At 49.1% G+C, this 21,790-nt stretch overlaps 1 protein-coding gene across 1 annotated transcript in view; it reads left to right on the top strand.

Annotated features, from left to right (window-relative positions):
- Positions 1-4,077: 4,077 nt before the first annotated feature.
- Positions 4,078-21,790, top strand: part of LOC148442740 (kinectin-like) — a gene marked incomplete at its 3' end in the record, with an annotated part of 175,896 nt that continues 158,183 nt past the window's right edge. Inside the window, exons 1-2 of the mRNA XM_088463544.1 lie at positions 4,078-4,241; positions 17,224-17,285. The remainder of the gene's footprint in view (positions 4,242-17,223; positions 17,286-21,790) is intronic.

Raw genomic sequence — 21,790 nt, 5'->3', positions numbered from 1 at the left:
TTGGTTCTGACCCAGCTTGTCGACTACGTTATACGCCTTCATCATGCACAGCTCGTATTCAGTGTACACCAGCACCTGTATGAGGGAACCAATTCTGAGGGCTGCAACCTGCGTGTCGGACGCAGCTACGTACGAAACCTTCTTGCTGGGGTCTCTGGTGAATACCACCGGCACGTTAGACTCCGCGCATCAGAACTGGGTCTTGCCAATCCAAAAATACGGGTTAGCATCCATTATCCATCAGAGAGTTTTGACAGAATTTAATTAAGTACACGTGCAGCAATGTGTGTGTACAAGTTGCGGCTAATACTACTGATGCTATAATTTATGTTTACTTATATTACATACATTTTACCTCCATTCCCTTTCTATGTACTCCCCTTCTGCATCCACACATGGCTGCATTCTTATTTTCCATTGGACCATTGTTGTAGCTCATTATCTATCAGCTGTCTCCAACAGTAGTTATCTTCTTTACCTCAGTAACTGATGCAAAAAGGGTTCCCTTAAGTACAGATCTGACTTCAGGGAAAACAAAGAAGTCACGCAGTGCGAGGTTTGGTGAGTATGGAGGGTGTTCTAGTACTGCAATCTGTTTCTCAACCAAAAAATGCTCCACAGACAGAGCTGTGTGGGCTGGTGCACTGTCCTGATGAAGAATCAAACAATTTTTCTACAACTCTGGCCTTTTTCTTCTGATTCTTTCCAGTAAAGTTGCTAGAACATTTTGTAGTAATGTTGATTCACTGTTGCCAGGGCCGGCAATAGGGGTGTTCGGCCAGTGCGGTCAAACAGGGGCACCACCCCATAGAGAGCGCAGCCCTCATAAACCATCCAAATTTTAGCAGGACTGTCACATTTTTTAGGCACTGTCCCGGCGTTCCACCAACGGGTTTAAATGTCCCGCGGGCGGTCGGGGGCACTCAGGCACCACCGCAGCTCTGCTTTGCATTAGGTCTCTCTCATAGATCCGTGGAGCCGTGGTCGGATCGGACGGCAGCGGACTCAGGAGAGGGACTTAAGGTAGGTATTAAGGGCCTCATTCAGACCCACTCGCGAGTGGCTGTCCGCTCGCAAGTGGGTCGATGGTCTGCACTGCGCATGCGCACGACGGAGGGAGCTCCGGCGTGCGCATGCGCGAGACGTGACGAGCGAAGGATTTTCCTTCGCTCGTAGTGTCTCATCAAAGGGGGCGTGCTGTCGATGTTGACTGACAGTACGCCCCCTTTGGTGGGCGTGCCGGGGGCGTGCCTGCCAGACGGAGGCGTTCCCAAGGGAACGCCTACCGTCTGAAGCCGGCCCCACTGACATCACTAGTGATGTCAGTGGGAGTGATTTTGGCTCTGATAGAGCCAAAATCACTCCTGGCCTTGCGGTTGAAAAACCATCGCGACCATCATCCTGCACGCTCGTATATGCTGTGGGTGGTGACCCACAGCTATACGAGTGTCCAGGAGGATGCTCCATATTAATGGAGGTGGGCCCTGATTCAGAGCGAGCGCTCTGGTCAGAGCGTCCGGCTCTGAATCAGGGCCTAAGTTTGTATTTTAATTGTATTTTTTTTTTCAGAAGCACCAGCACTGGGGGCAGGACTATATAGGGGGCATTACTACTGGGGGGATTACTATAGGGGGGCATTACAATTGTGGGTACTACTAATGGGGGCATTACTACTGGGGGCACTACAATAGGGCACACTACTATAGGGGACACTACTACTGGGGGCACTACTAATGAGGGCACTGCATGGGGGGCACCACTACCGGGGCCACTGTGTAAGGGGCACCACTGCTGTGGGCATTGTATAAGGGGCACTACTACTGTGGGCCTTGTGTAAGGGGCACTAATTTGGGCATTGTGTAAAAGGGGCATCACTGTGTGTCATAACATGAATAAGGGACTGCTGTGTGGCATAATTTGAATTGGGGATAATGTATTATAAAGGGAATTACTGTGTGTGGCACAATGTATTATACAGGCGCATTACTGTACATGGCAATTATTTGCCACGAGGGGAGAGCTTAGGGGAAGCCCAGCACCTTCGTAAGTGCTGGCCACGCCCCACAATGTGATGAATTGGGGGTGTTCCGCAAGGAACCAGAGCGCACAGAGGAACTCCATCTGAAACAAGTTATTTCTTTTTTTTTTATTTGGGGGGGGAGGGGGCGCAACTGGGAACTTGTGGCATAATGTGTATAAGGGGCATTACTGTGTGGCATAATGTGCAATAAGGGTGCTGCTGCGTGGCATAATGTTAATAAAGGGTACTATGTGGCATAATGTTTATATGGGACATTACTGTGTGGCATAATGTACAATAAGAATACTGCTGTGTGACATGATGTGAATAAAGGGTACTACTGTGCGGCATAATGCGCAATAAGGGTACTGCTGTGTGGCATAATGTGCAATGAGGGGTAAACTTACTAAGATGGGAGTTCTATTAAGAAGTGATGTTGCCCATAGCAACCAATCAGATTCCAGGTATATTCTAAAAGGTGCTAGATAAATGAGAAGTAGAATCTGATTGGTTGCCATGGGCAACATCACCTCTTAAATAGAACTCCCATCTTAGTAAACTTACCCCTAAGCGTACTACTGTGTGGCATAATGTGAATAAAGGGCATTATTGTGTGGCATTGTGGGCACTACTGTGGAGTTATGTGACATAATGTGAATAAGGGGTATTACTGTTTGGCGTAATATGAGTTGGGGGCACTATTGTGGAGTGTCATGATGACGCCCTTATTTCAAGTGACTATGCCCATTGTGATGCGTAGCCACACCTATTTTTGGGTGCACACATACACTGCCTCTAAATTTATTGTACTACTTGCAACACTGAAGGTGACATAAATTCTGGGGAGGTGTTGGAACTGGGACCACCCATTACCATATGTCTAGTTTCACCTATGATGGCTGGGAGACACAACGGGGATTAGTGGTGAGACAGAAGGGAGCTAGCTGGGGAGACAGAAGGGGTGCAGACTGGGGAGACAGAAGGGGTGCAGACTGGAGAGACAGAAGGGAGCTAGCTGGTGAGACAGAAGGGGTGCTGCTTGATAAAAGAAAAAGAGATGCTGGCTGATGAAACATGGGGGCTAGCTGGGGAGACAGAAGGGGGATGGCAGGGGAGACAGAAGGGGGATGGCTGGGGAGACAGAAGGGGGATGGCTGGGGAGACTGAAGGGGGGATGGCTGGGGAGACATAAGTACAGAGTGAATTATTAATTTATTATCGGGGGAGGGGACCGCCAGTCCATTACTTTGCCAGGGGTGCTCGGACCCCTAGACACACCTCTGACCAAAACCAAAACACGAGGGTGTGCACACATCTCTAATTATTATGGGATTCCTGCGCTGGCACCTCAGTCCCTGTGTATTAGGCAGTAGCCAAGATCTGCAGTATTGTCCCCAACATGTGAAATATTAGGGTCAGGGCAGGAACTAGGGTAGTGCAGCCTGTGCCATGGTACAGGGCACTGCAGGACAAGGGGCGCTGTCAATTTTCTGTTTATTATCATTCTCACTAGTAGCTTCCTCTTATTTTATCCCCAGCATCTCCTGGCCTCCCCTCTCTCTTCCCCATTAGGCCATTCCCCTTTTTTGGGTGCATTATGTCCCTATTTGAAAAATTGGGGTGGCGCCAATGCTCTTTCTGTCACAGGGCACCAAAAAGTCTAGTTACGGCTCTGATTAGGGTATTACTGTAACATAAAATGACAATGCATGTATAGATGACATCCCCAGGCAGAGCAACACCAGGTAAATTATTATGAGATTCTTGCCCTGGCATCTCAGTCCACGTCTACTAGGTAGCAGGAGATATTTGCAGCCCCGCCGCCAGCAGGATGAATGTTAGGGTATTAGATGGACATAAGGACACTACATCTATAAATGATAGCAGAGCAGCAGCGGGTACAGTACGTTATCTGGAGTTAGATTCCTGCCCTAGCCCCTAGTCCTGTGTGGCTTACTGGCAGCAGTTGCGAGTTAGCAACTGAGATTTGCAGCAGCAATTACTCCTTGGCCCGGCCGGCGGCCGCCTGCTGCTGCTGCTGGTGACTGGGTGAAGGGGGCCGGCTGTACTGACGTGCGGGATATACCGGGCCCGGCTCCTCCCTCCGCCTCTCCTTGCCCTCCTCCTCCAGTGTCGGGATCTGAATGAGACCAGGGGGACCGGCCGCACATCCAGCGCCCAGGAGGCCGAGGGGAGTGTGAGCAGCGGTGGCTCGGAGCAGGTGAGCGGAGGGCCCGTCCAGGCCTCAGGTGTGAGACAGGGAAGCAGGGGGACCGATAGCTGCTTGGCATAGGCCTGAGAGCGCTGCCTCCTTGTGATCCACCGCATACTGGGATCTCATAACAACCACCCGGCCAGTGTGGAGGCGTCTCCCGGGCTGAGATCTCTCGCGTAGCTCAGGCAGCTGAGGACCATGTGGGAGATGATTCCCCCCTGTGCCCACCCATCTCCAATCACTGTACAGGCCGCCCCAAGGATGGGAATAGGGCACCGCCTGTAACAGGATAACATGCTGCCCCCAGCCTGGTCTCATGGCTGCACTATATAAGAGTGTCACCTCTGTGTTCTTCTCTGGTAGCAGGAGGCCCTGTGCTGCGCTCTTGTCTGGTTAATGAGTGATGGCTTTTGAGGACCCATATTTTGGCAAGGTGTGGTGCCCCTATGTCTGGTCATCTAGTGGTGGCTCAGGAAGACCTATGTCTGTACAAGGTGTGGTATACTCTTGTCTGATCATGTAGTGGTGTATTGGAGGAACACATTTTTTGGGCAAAGAATGGTGACTTAGGAGGACCCATGTCTGCTTATCTAGTAGTCTCTTAAGAAGATAAATGTATAGGTAAGGAATGGTGCTCCATGTCTGATCATATAGTGGTAGCTTAGGGGGACCTATGCCTGGGCAAGTAATGGTGACCCTATGCCTGGTCATATAGTAGTGCTTTAGGAAGACCCATTTTTAGGCATAGAATGGTGTCCCCATGCCTGGTCATATAGTGGTAGCTTAGAAGGACCTATCCCTGGGCAAGGAATGATGCCCACATGTCTGTTCCTTAGGTGGGGATGTAATTATTATCCCGACTGTTGGAATGGCGACACCAGTCAGAATCCCGGTGCCGGCATCCCAACAGTAAGTATTGGGGTAAGGGGGAGGGTTAGGCTGCGGGGGCGGTGAGGTCAGGTTTTGGATACGGGGGGAGGGTTAAGGTAATATACTTAACTTCATCTGTCGGGATTCAGACCACTTTTGACTAGATAAGTAATGAGCCTTAAACTGTGTCCCTGGAGCTCTCCTGGCATGCAACTGCTTGTGGGGCCTATTCCTGACGCAGGATATGATGTAGTGGCACACTGTTAAGCTGGGTACACACTGGCGCAATCGTTCCAACTTTCCAGACTATTTCCCTTGAGCGGGGATTGAGCGTACACACTAGAAGGTACGTCATTAACACACATTAGGTTGCATGCAATATCGTCAGGTTTTATGTGCAGCATGTCAAACCTAGCGACTGTGGGCACGCGCTTTTTGAGTGTACACACTGAGTAATGTAGGTGATTTGTCATTACAAAACGATAAATCGCCTCGACATCGCTCGAGTGTGTACTCAGCTTTAGGAGTGCCATATCTGAAACAAATACTAAAATACTACACTGCAAAGTGCCCCTGTCCTTTTGATAGTAAACTAGAACAACACATTCATGAAACACTTTTTTTTTTTTTTTTTTATTGTCCCATTTGAGTCTTGTTTTAAACTGAAGTGGCGTTATTGAGATGCGGATGTTTTTCCTAATGTGTTTCCAGTTTTATTGGTTTATGGACCCTTCTCTTATAATGTAAAATATCCGTGATTGCAGCAGGTAGACACAATGTAAATGATCTTTTTTTTTTTTTTTAACAGACCTGTAGACTAGCATGGCTTTACCCTGAGGGTGCACGTTCTCAGAAGGGAAAGCAGTCTTCCTGCACTGCAGCATATTGTGTTAGTTACCTGTTTAATCATGGAAAGCTAATAAGATTGAGTTTTGGTTCAGCAACTGCCTACAATTTTACCCAACCACTTTCTTAGTAAATCTTCTGAGAATATGTTTGTCTCAAATAGCTTAAGTTCAAATGAAGCTCGAGTTACAGTACTATGACATTTTTATTTGGGCTATGCTTATGTTATATAAGTTCAGTATTATGTAGACAGCATCTGTAATCATTAGATCATTGGGGACTATAAACCATTGCTGTCATGATCTAATGAAGGTCTAGGCAGCCTTAGGCACATCTCGCAGGGTGCGCAGCCAGCTGGAGTGCCGGAGGTTCCCAGACCTACGTGACGTTTGCACTGTAAGTTTATGAGACTGGTTGGAAAGGCAGGGGGTGGTCATAATTGCATCACAATCCTCCTTCCTGTAAGCTTTTCAGTTGTTCCTGTCTTTCTAGTTCATTTCATGTTTTTCCTTAAGTTGTTAGTATATTTTATTCTCTAAAACAGAAATTGAACGGATTTACTTTATAATAGGATTTATGTGATTAATAAGTCTCTTGGTAAAAATAAATAAAATACATTTTATTTCCTTCTACTTTAAATCCCTGGATTTGTTACTGTAAAGCCTATGCGATCCATTGAACGATCTATCATTCCGATGTGGATCGGATCGATAGACCATGCAGATCGCATAGTGTGTACCATCTGTGCCCTCCTGCAGTCACTTGTGATATCATCTGGTTGGCTGTGCTGCACGGCCATGCGCATGATATTGCTTGCGGCGCTGTTGCAGGTAATGAAGGACGGCATGAAGAATCGTTCCGTTGTTCATTACATTGCTCAATTTGTACCTGCGCTACAATATCTCAGCATATCGTCCGGGTACACATCGGCAAGTGTGTACCCAGCATAACTCCTGGACAGGGATGTCCAATTTACCTCAGCACAATACATAACTTTATTTTGCAATTCTTTATAACCAGGGACATCAAGTTGGCCCTCTCACTGTTTATAGATGATTGTAATATGTTGGCAGGGGAAATAAATATGGAATTTGGAAAATTACATTATGGAGTGCCAATTCTCTATAAATATACTATATGTTTTCTACCATATTCATTTGTAAATAGCTTATTGTTTGCATAACCAGAATGTCCACCCATATAAGTTTTTAAAGATCCATTTACATATATTAACTGCTACTTGTATAGTTCCTGCATATTTCGTTGCACTTTACAATAGGGAACAAAAAAAGTAATAAAACAAGACTGTATGATGTATATATCTAGGTCCGGTGGCAGGCAGGGCGCTGGATCTAGAGCAAGGGCACTTCTGCGCGCTTCTGAAAAAGGGCGTGGCCAATGACATGGCCCCTTTTCGTCACTCTTGGGGGCGTGCCCAGCACTTACGGACATGCCGGGCAGACCCCAAGCGTCACTGTGAATGCATGCGTCCGGCATCCATGCACTGGCAGTGACCGCTGCTCTACCAACGTTCCCAACCGCAGGACACTGCAGCCCGCGGGTGTTGGACAGAACCCGCAGGCTGTTTCAGCAGAGCGCAGCGCTGGAGGGCAGGGTGCTTTCTGCCCTTCAGAAATAGGGCAGGGCGCGGCGCCCCGCTCATACAGCCTAGCGGGAACGCTAGTATATTTTTACTTAGGTTAATTAAATTATGCTAACTGATCAAACATCCTTTATTTCATGCCCACTCACGACTATAGTTGATCAGATCGGTGAAGATGCTAAACACTATTTATGTAGAATTGCAATATATGAAAGCTCAAAGTTTTTTATCATCAACACGGCAGCCAGGAGAGTTTACTCTACAGTAGAGGATCCCAAACTCCCCCATTGCAGTCCACGATTTCAGGATATGCTTGCTTGAGCACAGGTGACTTAATTAGTACCTTAGTCAATTTATTTTAACTGTCTGGACACAAGAATGGATATCCTTAAAACATGGACTGTAATGGTGGAATTTGGGAACCTCTGTCCTACAGTATGACTTCTGTCATAAATACTATAAGGATGTTAGATATCACGGACAAAATTCTATAACCATATAAAAGCAAAAAACTCTGAGGGGACTTCTAGTGTCCCTAATTATTTACGGTAAAGGGTACGTTATTTATAATATAAAAGTTTAATTTACAGAAAAAAACCCCTGCAGAAATAAGTAGCACACTGACACACAAACAAATAGAACAGCGATATAAACAGAAATAAAACACATTGCTGCACATCTGTGCTGACACAGACACACACAGATTAGTGACATTTTCAAAACTGTAACAAACTATTTTGTTACGCCGGCCATACACGGTAAGATTTTTTATACGATGTGCACGATTTCGATCGATCGCAACGATCAATCGTGCATATCGTGTGTGGATTGGCATGCTGCACGACGGTGATGCGCGTCCCCTGCTGTCGTACATCGGCATGGTAGATCTTATGGAAAAACCATACTGCGATCCATCATGCTGTTAAATAGGTAAACGAAGCATCTTGTAAGATGCATCGTTTACCATTCACAGCAGCATGCGATGCATCGGGCTGAATTTGAAAACGTATCGAGGTGTCATACGTTTGCAAATCGCCCCGTGTATGGCCCACATTAAGCATTTGGGGCTTGATTCTGAGTTGGGAGCAAAGCAATGAAAAGCAAATAAGTTTGCACATGGACAAATGATGTTGCAATGCGGGGGGTGCAAATACATTTAGGTCTTTTGCATGCAGGGTAAATACTGGCTGCTTTTGCATAGCTGTTTACCCCACAGCTAATTGATTGTGCTTTCCATTTCACTTAGCTGCAGAAACCCTGTGTGTTAGGCCCAAGAGGGTGGATTCTCTCTCATACCCTCAGGGGCTGCGAGGAAAAAATGCGTTAAAATGCAGTGTCCTGCATTTAACGTGCGGGGAAACGCATAGATATCAGCACTTTGTGTGGAATCTATGGGTTAGGGCGCATTAACCCTGGGTTTACCTTGCTGGGAAAATGCTCAATAATTGAATAGCTCCTGATCCCGCACAGGCAAATCCCGCGCCTAATTTAATCCCCCTCCCCCCCCCCCCCCAAAAAAAAAAATCTCTCGGTACATTTTAAATCCGTCTCACCTGCAGCGTAACATGGTTTTGCAAAGTAACTATTTTTTTTCTTTCACTTTACTTTACTCCCTGCTCAGAACAAGGACCTTGGTTACAGTATTTTGCATGTTTGTCTGCAGAATCTGGCCTTCACTGTTCCCAGTTGGATGCAGTTAATAACCCGGCGGTCGATATACCAGCACCGGCATACCACCGCCGGGCAAAATGCAGATGCCGCTATCTCTGTACAAATCAGGATACCGGCGTCGGAGTCCCGACAGCCGGAATCCCGATCGTGAGAGACTGGAGGCGGGTAAGTATGAGCTGGGGGGGGGGGGGGGGGGTTAGGTTAAGGAATGTCCTGGAGGGACTTTGGGTTAGGCACCACGAAGGGTGTCGGAATTTGGCTGCTGGTGTTTCAATCCCATTCCTTTCCAGTACGACACCCAACCACACCACACGCATCCCAGCTTTATTCATAGACCTAAATTCTGTGTAAAGCAAGTTTTCATATGCAGTATGGAATGCCACAACTGCAAAGAAACTAGAATGTTTTATCCCCTGAGCTTAGCACATCTAGGAAAAGCCACTGTCCTGCCCTAAGACTTGGTTCATCTACAGACACGCTTTTAGTACATGGGATGTAATATTTGTACTTTCTACTTCAGGGTCCATAGGGGGTCCACAGGGTTGACCTTGGGGGTTATAGCTGGAACAGGATCCATGGGCACCACACAGTTAAGCTTTTAGCTCCCAGGATGCACTTGGGTCCTCCTCTATACCCCGCCCCCGAGCCACAGGCACCTCAGTGTAAGCTGGTGCCCGGCCGGAGTCGGTCACCGCACAGGGGGGCTGCAGGAGCAGCCCCCAGAAGCTTTTTATTTTAAGTTAAATTTTTATTTAGTTTTAATCTATTTTTACTACAGACGGCAGCGAAGGGCTGTCTGTACAGACGCCCACGCTGCCGCTCTGATCCCCGACTGGCGCCGCGACGCCAGTACTGATCTGGGGATCGCGGCGGGAGGACAGAGTCCGTACTAGCCGGACTCTGTCTACCTCCCAGGACTGCTGCCGGAGTCGCCGGGGATGCAGGTAAGCCGCGCGTCGCTGGCTAGCGGCGGCGCGCGGAATGCCTTAAATGCAGTCCTTTAGCCTCCGGTCCTGGGGACAGACCGGAGGCTGCTGGCAGTGGCGGCGGGCCCCCCCCCCATAACCCGTGGGACCACTAGACCACCAGGGATAACCGGCAAGCGGGAAGCCAGCATCCCTGGGGTTATGGCCAGCCAGGGGAGGAAGCCTTCCCTGTTCAGCGGCTCCTCCCCTCAGCTCAGCGCGCCTTTCAGCACGCAGTCTGGCGTCGCTGAGCTGCAGATTCCTCGGCCACTCCTCCTCTGAGGTCTCCAGCGGCCATTTTCCCACAGTGGCAGCGCAGATCTCAGGGAGCACGCGGACCGGTCCCCCTGTGTACCTCTCCCCTGATTAAGGACAGCGTACACAGCACTATAGCCCTCCCAGACACTGAATCTGGGCAGGTTGATTGTAGTGTAAAGGTGCAGTGAGTATATCTTCCTGCATGGTATGTGACTTTTTGCTAGTGCTGCCTGTCTGTGCTTATTTTCCGCTTACTGTCAGCTTATACCTATCCCTTTACTTCTCCTACAAGCTCTGCAGGTGTGTGGGGGAGGGGCGTTTCTACTGACCTCACTTATATAGATCACGTATTTGTGAGGTCCGTCACATACAGTAGTGTGCTACTCAGTGCCATATTGTGGGCTGTTGTTCAGCACACCGGTGAGTGCGTTTCACTTCTACCCTGGTGCCAGATATATAATATATTCTGTCATGTCAGACGAGGAGGTTGAGCGCTCAGTGGCTCCGGTGTTGGCCTCCTGCGGACGCTGTTCTGCAGGAGTAGATAGGGAGGATTTGTCACAGGATGGCCTGTGTAGTCGATGCCAGGTGGCTCCTGGCCCATCCAGACCTTCTCTGGCGCAGGAACCACCGTGGGCGATGTTTTCTCAAGTGCTGGTGTCTATTGCGGACCGTCTGTCGGTCCCGACTGCTCTCCCTACTAGGGCGGTGCCCCAGCCGACCATCCCCCATTCCCCGGGTGTCCCGCAGTTATTGCGGAGTCCTCCTGGGTCTCAATCAGTAGGTCCCTATGCGGGGTTGCCTATGTATATACAGGCTTCCCCTGTGCCGCAGCAGCCTGTGGTACCTTTTCAGGCCCCTATGGCGACGCCTCCACCATGGGTGGATGTGCTCTCCAACTCCGTGCAAAATTTGGCGGCCGCTTCCTCGGCTTTACAGTCAATGTTGCAGACTGACATGCCTTCTAGGATTTCTAAACGCCCACTCATGACACGGGCTGCTCAGGTATCGGACTCAGAGGGTTCCTCAGATGATGGGGAGGTCCCTGATGACACTGACTCGGACGCCTCGGTCCAGGAAATGGATACCAAGTCGTCCATTAATGTGCGAGCACTAGTTAGGGCGGTGCGAGCTATTCTTCTTATAGAGGATGAGGCACCGGTTCCTAGGTCGAAGTTTCCTAGTTTCAAAAAAACTAAGGTGGCTTCTGCGGTGTTTCCCCTGTCGGATCAGTTGACGGATCATATGGCGGTAGCTTGGCAGGCGCCCAGTAAGAGATTCCTTCCTCAGAAGCGGTTGGCTTCTAATTACCCCTTCCCTGAGGCACATTGTAAAAAATGGGAAACTCCACCGGCGGTGGATTCCCATGTCACCCGTTTAACTCGGGGCGCCACCTTACCATTACCGTCGATATCCTCGCTGAAGGATCCCACGGACAGGAAAGTTGAGACTTGCTTAAAGTCTATTTACTCCCTCTCCGGGGCGGTGGCCCGACCGTCCATGGCCATTTCCTGGGTGGCCAAGGCCATTGAGGGGTGGGCCAATGCATTGGAAGATACCTTCCCGGACGACGCTCCGGCTGTCCAGCGGGCATTGTTGGGACAAATGAGGGACGCCGCTTCTTACATTGGAGAAGCTTCTTTAGATGCTAGTCTGCTGACCTCGCGGGTATCGGCTGCAGCGGTGTCTGCCCGCCGATCCTTATGGTTGCGGTCCTGGAGAGCGGACTCTGATTCAAAGAAAGGTCTGGAGGCCTTACCTTTCAATGGGGAATTACTATTTGGTCCGGACTTGGACAAAATAGTGGACACCCTGGCTAAATCCAAGTCGGCCTTCCTCCCTTCGGCGGCACTGCCTGCTAAGGTTCGGAGTTCGGCTTTTCGTTCCTTTCGGGTTCAGGGTAAGGCGAAAGGTCAGTCCTTCCCGAGACAGTCTGCGAGTAAGACGGCCTCTAAACCCAAGAAGCAAGCCTGGAGTGCTCGGCGCCCTTCTTCCAAGCAGGAAGATAAACCTGCGGCCTGATGGGACGGGCCTCCCTCTGGGGGACCTCAGAGTGGGAGGCCGACTTCTTCTATTTGCCCAGTGCTGGCACAATACCACCACGGATGCCTGGGTTCGAGAAGTGGTCTCCCAGGGGTACGCCCTGTCTTTTCGGCACAGACCACCCCACCAGTTTTTCTGCACAAGTCCTTCTCAGAACAAGACCAAGGCGTTACAGGTTCAGGAGGCTATAGAGTCCTTGCTGAAAGCAGGGGTCATTGTTCCCGTTCCTCTATCACAACGAGGGACGGGGTATTATTCGTCTCTGTTTCTGGTGCAGAAACCCAATGGTTCTCATCGCCCTATCCTCAACTTGAAGTCTCTGAACAAATTCCTCAGAGTTCCCAAGTTCAGGATGGAAACGTTACGTTCCATCATTCTGGCGATGGAACCGGGGGATTACATGGTGTCCCTGGACATCCAGGACGCCTACCTCCATGTTCCGATAGCATCTTCACACCAGCGGTATCTGAGGTTCGCTATCCTTCAACACCACTATCAGTTCCGGGCGCTACCCTTTGGTCTCTCCACGGCACCGAGGGTGTTCACGAAGATTATGGCGGTCATGGCCGCACATCTTCGGAACCAGAATGTACGGCTGCTGCCGTACCTGGACGACCTCCTGTTGCTGGCGAGCTCCCCGGAGGTACTGCTTCAACATCTCCACCTGACGATCGCTTGCCTGCAAGCGCACGGGTGGTTGATAAATTGGAAAAAGTCCTCTCTGATTCCATCACAGCGGATGGTTCATTTGGGAGCTCTGCTGGATTCGCGTCAGCAAAGGATCTTCCTGACTCCGGAGAAGGTCGCCTCACTACAGCTGCGGATACGCAGTTGCCTGAGCCGTTGCCGCCTGTCGGTCCATTCGGCTATGAGAGTTCTGGGGTCCATGGTGTCGACATTCGACATGGTGGAATTTGCCCAGTTCCATTCCCGGCCCCTGCAGGGGCTGATTCTATCAGAATGGAACGGGTTACCTCACCGGATCCGCTCTCCGGTGCTGGTGTTGTCTCCGGACGTTCGGCTATCTTTGGCTTGGTGGCTTCAGACAGCTCATCTGGTCGAGGGGCGCCCATTTTGGATCCCGGACTGGGTCCTGCTCACGACGGATGCCAGTCTCCGGGGTTGGGGGGCAGTGACCGGCTCTTTGTCGCTTCAGGGTCGTTGGTCAGCGGAAGAAGCACTTCTCCCCATCAACATCCTGGAACTGCGGGCAGTATACAAGGCCCTGCAGTCGTCCGGCCCCGCTCTTCACGGAAGGGCGGTACAGGTGCAGTCCGACAACGCCACCACGGTGGCGTATATCAATCACCAAGGCGGAACTCGCAGTCAGGCAGCGATGTCGGAGGTGTCTCGTATCCTGTCTTGGGCGGAGGGTCACATTCCAGCGATCTCGGCGGTCTTCATCCCCGGAGTCCTCAATTGGGAGGCGGACTTCCTCAGCCGTCACGACGTGCATCCCGGGGAATGGTCGCTTCACCCAGAGGTGTTTCAGCTACTCGTGGACAGGTGGGGACTGCCGGAGCTGGACTTGATGGCCTCCCGTCACAATCACAAGTTGTCCGTTTACGGGTCAAGGACAAGAGACGCAGGTGCAAGTCTGGTGGACGCGCTGTCGGTGACATGGACGTTTCACCTGGCGTATCTGTTTCCTCCGATATCCCTGCTTCCTCGGGTTCTGCGGAAATTCAAGCAGGACGGCGGCATGCTCGTGCTGGTAGCTCCGGCGTGGCCCAGACGTCCTTGGTACTCCGATCTGAGGAGCCTCTCCATCGACGCTCCGTACCTTCTTCCTCAACGTCGGGACCTGTTGTCTCAGGGGCCCTGCCTTTACACGGATCTGGGTCGGCTGTCTTTGACGGCGTGGCTCTTGAGACAGCCGTCTTGAGGTCTCGGGGCTTCTCCAGTTCGGTTATTGGTACCATGCTCAGGGCACGCAAGCCTGCTTCAGCACGGATTTATCACAGAGTGTGGCACACTTACTTTCAGTGGTGTGAGTCCAGACTTTATGATCCTCAGGTGTTCCGAGTTTCTAGGATCTTGGAATTTCTTCAGTCAGGATTGGATCTCGGCTTACGCCTTGCATCTCTGAAGGTTCATGTGTCCGCCTTGTCCGTGTGGTTTCAACGGCGGATTGCAATACTACCAGACGTTCACACCTTTTTCCAAGGTGTTCTCAGGATCCAGCCTCCCTTTGTGCCTCCTGTGGCTCCTTGGGACTTGGCGGTGGTGCTACGGGTCCTGCAGGGTCCTCCGTTTGAGCCTCTTGAGGCGGTGGAGCTCAAGTGGCTGACATTTAAGACGGTTTTTCTCCTGGCAATTGCTTCGGCCAGGAGGGTGTCTGAATTGGGGGCGCTTTCCTGTCGCCCTCCTTTCCTGATTTTTCACCAGGACAGAGCGGTGCTCCGCACTCGTCCTGAGTTTTTGCCCAAAGTGGTCTCGAAGTTCCATATTAATCAGGAACTTGTTGTGCCAGCTTTTCAGTCCCCTGATCTTTCAGCTGGTGAGACTTCCTTAGATGTGGTCCGGGCGCTTAGAATTTATGTAGACCGGACGGCTTCGGTTAGGAAGTCTGATTCCTTGTTTATCCTCTTTGGTTTTCACAAGAGGGGTTGGCCTGCCAACAAACAAACGTTAGCCCGTTGGCTTCGTTCCGTTATTTGTGAGGCTTATGCACAAGAGGGCTTACCTGTGCCAGCCTCTGTTAAGGCTCATTCCACTCGTTCTGTGGGTCCCTCTAGGGCTGCTAGACGTGGCGCTTCTGCTGTTCAGCTGTGTAAGGCGGCCACTTGGTCTTCAATTCAAACGTTTTTGAGGTTCTATGCGTTTGACACCTTTGCCTCTCAGGATGCATCCTTTGGGCGCCGGGTACTCCTTTCAGCACAGGAGCGTCCCCGCCCTTAGTTGTACTGCTTTGGGACATCCCCAAGGTCAACCCTGTGGACCCCCTATGGACCCTGAAGTAGAAAACAAGAGATATGGTAAGAACTTACCTTTGTTATCTCTGTTTCTACGAAGTCCATAGGGTCCACAGGGCGCCCGCCCTGACGCACCTGGCTTCAAATGGGCTGTGTGGCTGGTCACCGGTTTTCCGTCTCCTATTGCTGTGAGTATGGTTTCTTGTGTGTTCCAGTCTTCCTTCTCTCTGTTCCATATTCTCCTCCGGCCTAGGCTGCTTACCAACTGAGGTGCCTGTGGCTCGGGGGCGGGGTATAGAGGAGGACCCAAGTGCATCCTGGGAGCTAAAAGCTTAACTGTGTGGTGCCCATGGATCCTGTTCCAGCTATAACCCCCAAGGTCAACCCTGTGGACCCTATGGACTTCGTAGAAACAGAGATAACAAAGGTAAGTTCTTACCATATCTCTTGTTTTATTTGATTTATACATTTTTTTTTTTTTTTTTTTTTACTCCAGTCTAACATAACATTGAATACCGTTTTACGTTAAGGCCTCTGTATGAACTGAATGTGTCATTACCACTCCATCCTTACTGAATGACTTGTTCCCCACTGATAATGATCAGGAGCTGCACATACAGTATGTCAAATGTACAAGTTTGTAATTTTTTACTTCTTAATTTTTCTGGGTCCTAACTTCATTTTTTTTTATCACATGGTTTCCTCATTTAACTAAAAATCCAAGGGCGAGTTGCAGTGCCGTTACCAGCGTTTCTACAGCGACTCGCCCCCTTCACAGCTAATAGGATTGAGCCTTTAGAGTGTTCGGTAGTTTCAATGTATATAGAATGACTTGGCTGGTTCACATTTTCACTTTCAGACATGACTTTTACTGACTTGTTATACTGTATATTGGGGCCGATTCAGTTCAGTGCGCTGTGAATATCTCCGCGCTGTTTAGTCCGACTATAACAACTTAAGTCGGAGAATGCCGGTTCTCGTGACTTAACATGGGTGTTTAGTTCCAAGAACCGGCATTTTCCGACTAAGGTGCCGGCCGCGTGTCTGTTAGTGTCGCGCTAAGATGGCAAAAAGCCTTGCGGCTGGCACTTTTTAGTTGGATTTCTCCTCGCACTCTCAGGAGGATGCGAGCAGAAATCCTTTAGCTGGCTTAGCAGCGCGCTGAATTGAATAGTTCCGGGACCAACTTCCTGGAGATATTTACAGTGCACTGAATAGAATCCCCCCCCATTGTTTGCTGAAGAAGTTAGAAGGGCACTAGATTATAAGCAATATAGCAGCTACATGTTATGTTGTAGGTAATAATCTGTCAAACATTAATTCCCAAGACGCAATTGCATTCCATGTACTTTTGTGTCATGAGTGAAGTGTATCAGAATGGTAAAACAGATAAAGCAGTAAGATTGTTATGGGCTTTTTGTAAGGGTCTGTAAACCATGTTCTGCAGTATTTTTGTGAATCCTCCTTACCCTACTGTAATCAGTTTGGATGAACCTTTCAGTAAGTTTTTTTTATTAAATGACTGTCCCTTTATGTGTCATTATTTGCAACTAGCTTTGTAACACAGTACTTATATGAACATTTTGCACAATGGAGGTCAAAAGGAACTCAGACCTTTTGTTGCACGCATGTGGACCTCTTGCTGCCATTCCAGTGAGACATTGTACTGATTTTGTATTCTGTATTAGTATAAAACGCTATGAGGGTGGCTGGCATTATCTGTGAAATATTGAATTTACCCCTGGTTTAGATAGAACTATATGTATAGTTTTGTGTTTTGGATTATCTAATGATCTTTTACTTTTTGACACTCCCAGGTGTGGCACACCTAGAGGAGTGGCTCCTATGTTCTGTGTCTGCTGGGTCTAAAGTACAGAAGGTAATCGTGTACCTGTTGTTCTTGTTTTGTGCTCTGTTTCACTTGCCTGATATACTATACCTATATACTTTGAAATGAATGAGAGATGAAACAGATGAGCTGTAATTGTTAATTTTTTTTTTTTTTTTTTTTTATGCTAGCCAATTTATTGGATGCTGTTTTGATTTATTCACAATTATATATTACACTAAAAGATGCTCTTTTCTTACCATAATATTATCCTATTTGTCTGCTTGAATAACAGCCAAACATTAATAATAGTCACCCAAGTTTTAAGGGAAGTGTATGAAAATTTGTTAAAACTTGGTGTTAGAGCGTTTTATCTCTCTCTCTCGTATATCTATCTCTCTATCTCTCTATCTATCAGCACCTTACAAGCTAGATAAACAAATGAAAATAATGACTTATAAACATTGCTGTGTTAGCAATCATAACACTCAACAGGCAGCAGTGTTAGGTGCCCCTGTGGGTAGTTAGGATTAGATGATAGTATGTGTAAGGGTAGAACACATGAGGGAAGGGGGCCCTGCTCGTGAGAGCTTACATTCTAAAGGGGAGGGACAGACATGGGGGGGATATCTATCTATCTACACACTGCTGCAAATCAAGTCCCTCCCACTTAATTGAATTCCCCTAATTTTTTTTTTTTACTTAAGCCTTTTCATAACGACATATCGCCTACATCACTCAGTATGTATGTATGATTGTGCACTCCTGACGACCGCCTGGTTTGATGTGCTGCACATCAAACCTAGCAATGTCGCTAGCGGCCAGTGCATTGTTAATGAATGACGTAACGGTAATCATTCCAGCGTTCATTAAAGTCATCCAGTGTGGACGCGCAATCACTGTTCACGGGCATTCGTCCCGATGTCGGAACGAATGCCCGTCGCTCTAATGTGTACCGTGCCTTAAGCCACCTACACACTATACGATTATCTGATCTGTCCGCCAAGAAAGAAAATCTCAGCCTCAGATTCCCGATATGGAGCAGTGTGTGCGCGTTTTCAATAATCTGCCCATGTTTTCCTGTCACTGTCATCCTCCTTATGGGTGGTTATATGCAAAATCAGTGAGGTGTGGTGGAATATCGGTAGCTTCTATGGAAAAATTGCATATTGTGTAGCACAGCTATTGGAGCTTTAAATTTTCCGAAAAATCGTTCCGTTCCTCGTCCCGATCAAAAAAATCTGCCAGTATGTAGCTAGCTTTAGACTTTTGAACTGTATGGGGTGACTTAGTTGAATATGCACATTGACGAGGCTTACTGTATATTAACATTGCAGGAACATTCCCTGCACATTTCTATGTGCTTTGACGGAAAACCTTCAATGTAATTGGCATCAAGTCGGCAGGAAAACAGTCCAAACACCGGCCATACACATCCATTGCTTACAATGGAATTGCCCACTACATCGCTTTGAATTGAATTACCCCCTTTGAGAGACCTATTGATTGATAACGGCGTATCTGATGACTGAGTGGTACTGTTTTGTACAGTTTCCCAGTTGATCATTTATTTTCTCTGTAATATGGGGACTCCCAGTAGCTGTAGATTTGCAATATACTGCGTGCAGTGTAATTCCTCCATAGTGACTTAATGGACAATACCCCTTTTACCAGAGCTAAAACCCGGGTTATTGCAGGGTTAACCCGGGTAGCTCCTTGGTGTAAAGGGGAAAGAATTGGATTGCCGGGTCCAGTGACCCGGCAATCCAAGCCTGGTAAGTTGCAGGGTTTTCTGGATCGTGCCGCATGCCTGCCGATTGGCCAGCTTCAGTGGCGCTTGGAGAGGACGTCCTCTCCAAGTGTCCACTTCAGCGCTGGAAAAGCCGGGTCTCTGCAGACCCCGCTACGGTGTGAATGGAGCCAACTCATGGATAATCCTGAGTCGACGCCGGGGAAATTCCGGGTCTGATCCGGATTGGAACCCTGTTCCAACCTCCGGATCAGACCCGGAATTTCGGTATAAAAGCAGTATAAGATACCAGAGAAAGTAGTTAGATTCTGTTATGGATTTATTATTAGTGTCAGAAAAAGTTGAGTGAATGATATTGCAAAAGTGACACTATAGATAATGTGAGATGGCTGCTATCTGCTTAACATTGGTGACTCTCTTACCTCAGGGCTTGACAAATTTTTCTAAAACCTAGGAGCCAGGATGAAAGTGTAGGAGCCAGATCCCCCTCCCCTTCCCCCAGGGCAGCATTACTGAGCACCTACGCCCCAGGCAACCAACTCCCATGGCCACACCACTAATGGGGTACCCCAGGTAAATCACCCTCCCACAGCCACATTATTGATCAGCTAACCCGCCTCTCCAGGCAACCAACCCCCAGAAAGACCACCCCTCCACAGCCAAAAAACCCCGGGCAAGCAAAGCCACCGCTGGCAGTGGGCGAACTAGAGCGTGGTGGACTAAGATGCAAGAATATGCTTTGGTCCCCCCTCTGCAGTGCCCCCAGTAGGTGTCCCTCCCTCTGCAGTGCCCCCCCAGTAGGTGTCCCCCCTCTGCAGTGCCCCCAGTAGTGGTCCCCCCATTTAGTACCCCTTTAATCAGTGCCCCCAGAAGTGGTCCCCCTATGCATTGCCCCCAGTAGTCCCCACCCCTTGTAGTGCCCCCAGTAGTGCTCTCCCCCTTGTAGTGCCCCCAGTAGCAGTCCCCCCCCCCCCCCCCCTTGTAGTGCCCCCAGTAGTAATCCTCCCCTTGTAGTGGTCCCCCCCTTGTTGTGCCCCCAGTAGTAATCCCCCTTGTAGTGCTCTTCCCCTTGTAGTGCCCCCAGTAGCGCTCTCCTCCTCCTTGTAGTGCCCCCAGTAGCGCTCTCCTCCTTGTAGTGCTATCCCCCTTGTACTGCCCCCAGTAGCGCTCTCCTCCTTGTAGTGCTATCCCCCTTGTACTGCCCCCAGTAGCGCTCTCCTCCTTGTAGTGCTATCCCCCTTGTAGTGCCCCCAGTAGTGCTCTCCCCCTTGTAGTCTCACACGTAAAAAAAAAAAAAACACTTGCCTGAATCCACGCTCCCGCCGCCATCCTCTCTCCCATTACCCACTGCAGGATCCGGAAGATGGAGCGGCTCCTGCAGTGGGCGCAGTGGCAGTCAGTGAGAGTCTAACAGACTCTCATTGGCTGCCACTCAAAACAAACACACAGCTGCCGGCAGCTGTGTGTTTGTCAGTCACTGTGTAGCGCTGACCGAACTCTGTCCGGTCAGCGCTACACGCCCTGTGCAGTCTGTGTCACAGAGACACAGACTGCCCGCGGCCAGCGGCCCGCATGGCGCTGCGGCCCGGGGGCACATGGCACCCTGCCCCCCGGCCCAGCCCGCCACTGACTGCAGGACCCAGGGGTTGATGAAAATCTGGCCGCCAGGCAACCAAATCTGGTCGCCATGGCGACCTGGCCCCCGGGTTTTGTCGAACCCTGTCTTACCTAATGGTGGGTACACACCTGACAGATATATCTGCAGATGATGGTAATTCATACACACTGAACAGCCATCATCTGTTTGTGCCCCCGGGTGCCGGGATCCCACGTCTGCAGACCGCCCGTACACACTGGCCGACGGGCAGCAGATATATTGGCTGATCAATTGATTGGCCAATATATCTGTCAGTGTGTACCCAGCTTTAGAGTTACCATGAGGATGATCACTAGAAAAGTGTAACAAAGGGGATATAAAATGAGGCAGCATTCAGCTTGTTGGAATGCAGTCAGTGTCCCGCGAGGGGATCACAGGATCATAGGCCACATTAAGCCAGCCTGAGTAGTGAATGAATACATGTCAAACCTATGAAGGTTATACCTCAGACAACATCTACACACATGCATTGCTGAACATTCCTAGTTCCCTAGCCTCTATTGTACATATACTTGAGGGAGATTTTTCCTGTAATGTATTTGAAGCCACTGCATTCAACTGAGATGGGGCAATTGCACTTTAGTTAATAAGGAGCTATCTTAACAGCTTCCTGTGTTCTATGCTTTTACCTAACTGGTTACGGCTGTGGTTCCCAAACTGTGTGTCGTAGGGTGCCTCAGGACACTTGTAGGGTGCCTCAGGTTGGTGGTACATCACCAAATCTAATTATTTATGGTCAATGCAATGTAAATATGTGGACAAACAGAAGCTCAAACCTGTCCACAACCACATAACTGAGCCTAAGGATGACAGATAAGCACAATTTACTTCACTTTTACTACTTTACTAACTTTTTTCAGAATTCCTCAATAACAAAGTCGTTTGGCTGAGGGGTGCTGTGAAAGCAATGCCGTTACTCTAGGGCGCCATGATTCTAAAAAATTTGCGAATAAATGTTTATCTCCGTGTATTTCCACTGTGCTATATGTAGCGGTAGGTCTTACCTGGTTGTGGCCCTTGAGCTATTTACGCAAGGTCTGCTGCAGATTTGGGATGATAGACAGCAACTGGTTGGTTATACAGCTGTTGTGAAAATACATACAGATTTTAATCCGCATAATGTGTTTTATTTTTTTTATGATCATCCAA

The sequence above is a fragment of the Taudactylus pleione genome, unplaced genomic scaffold (assembly GCF_031769625.1).
Source record: "Taudactylus pleione unplaced genomic scaffold, aTauple2 ptg001400l, whole genome shotgun sequence".
Taxonomy (NCBI): Eukaryota; Metazoa; Chordata; class Amphibia; order Anura; family Myobatrachidae; genus Taudactylus; species Taudactylus pleione.
Note: the sequence above shows the minus strand (reverse complement) of the source record. Positions and strands in the feature narration are given on the sequence as shown.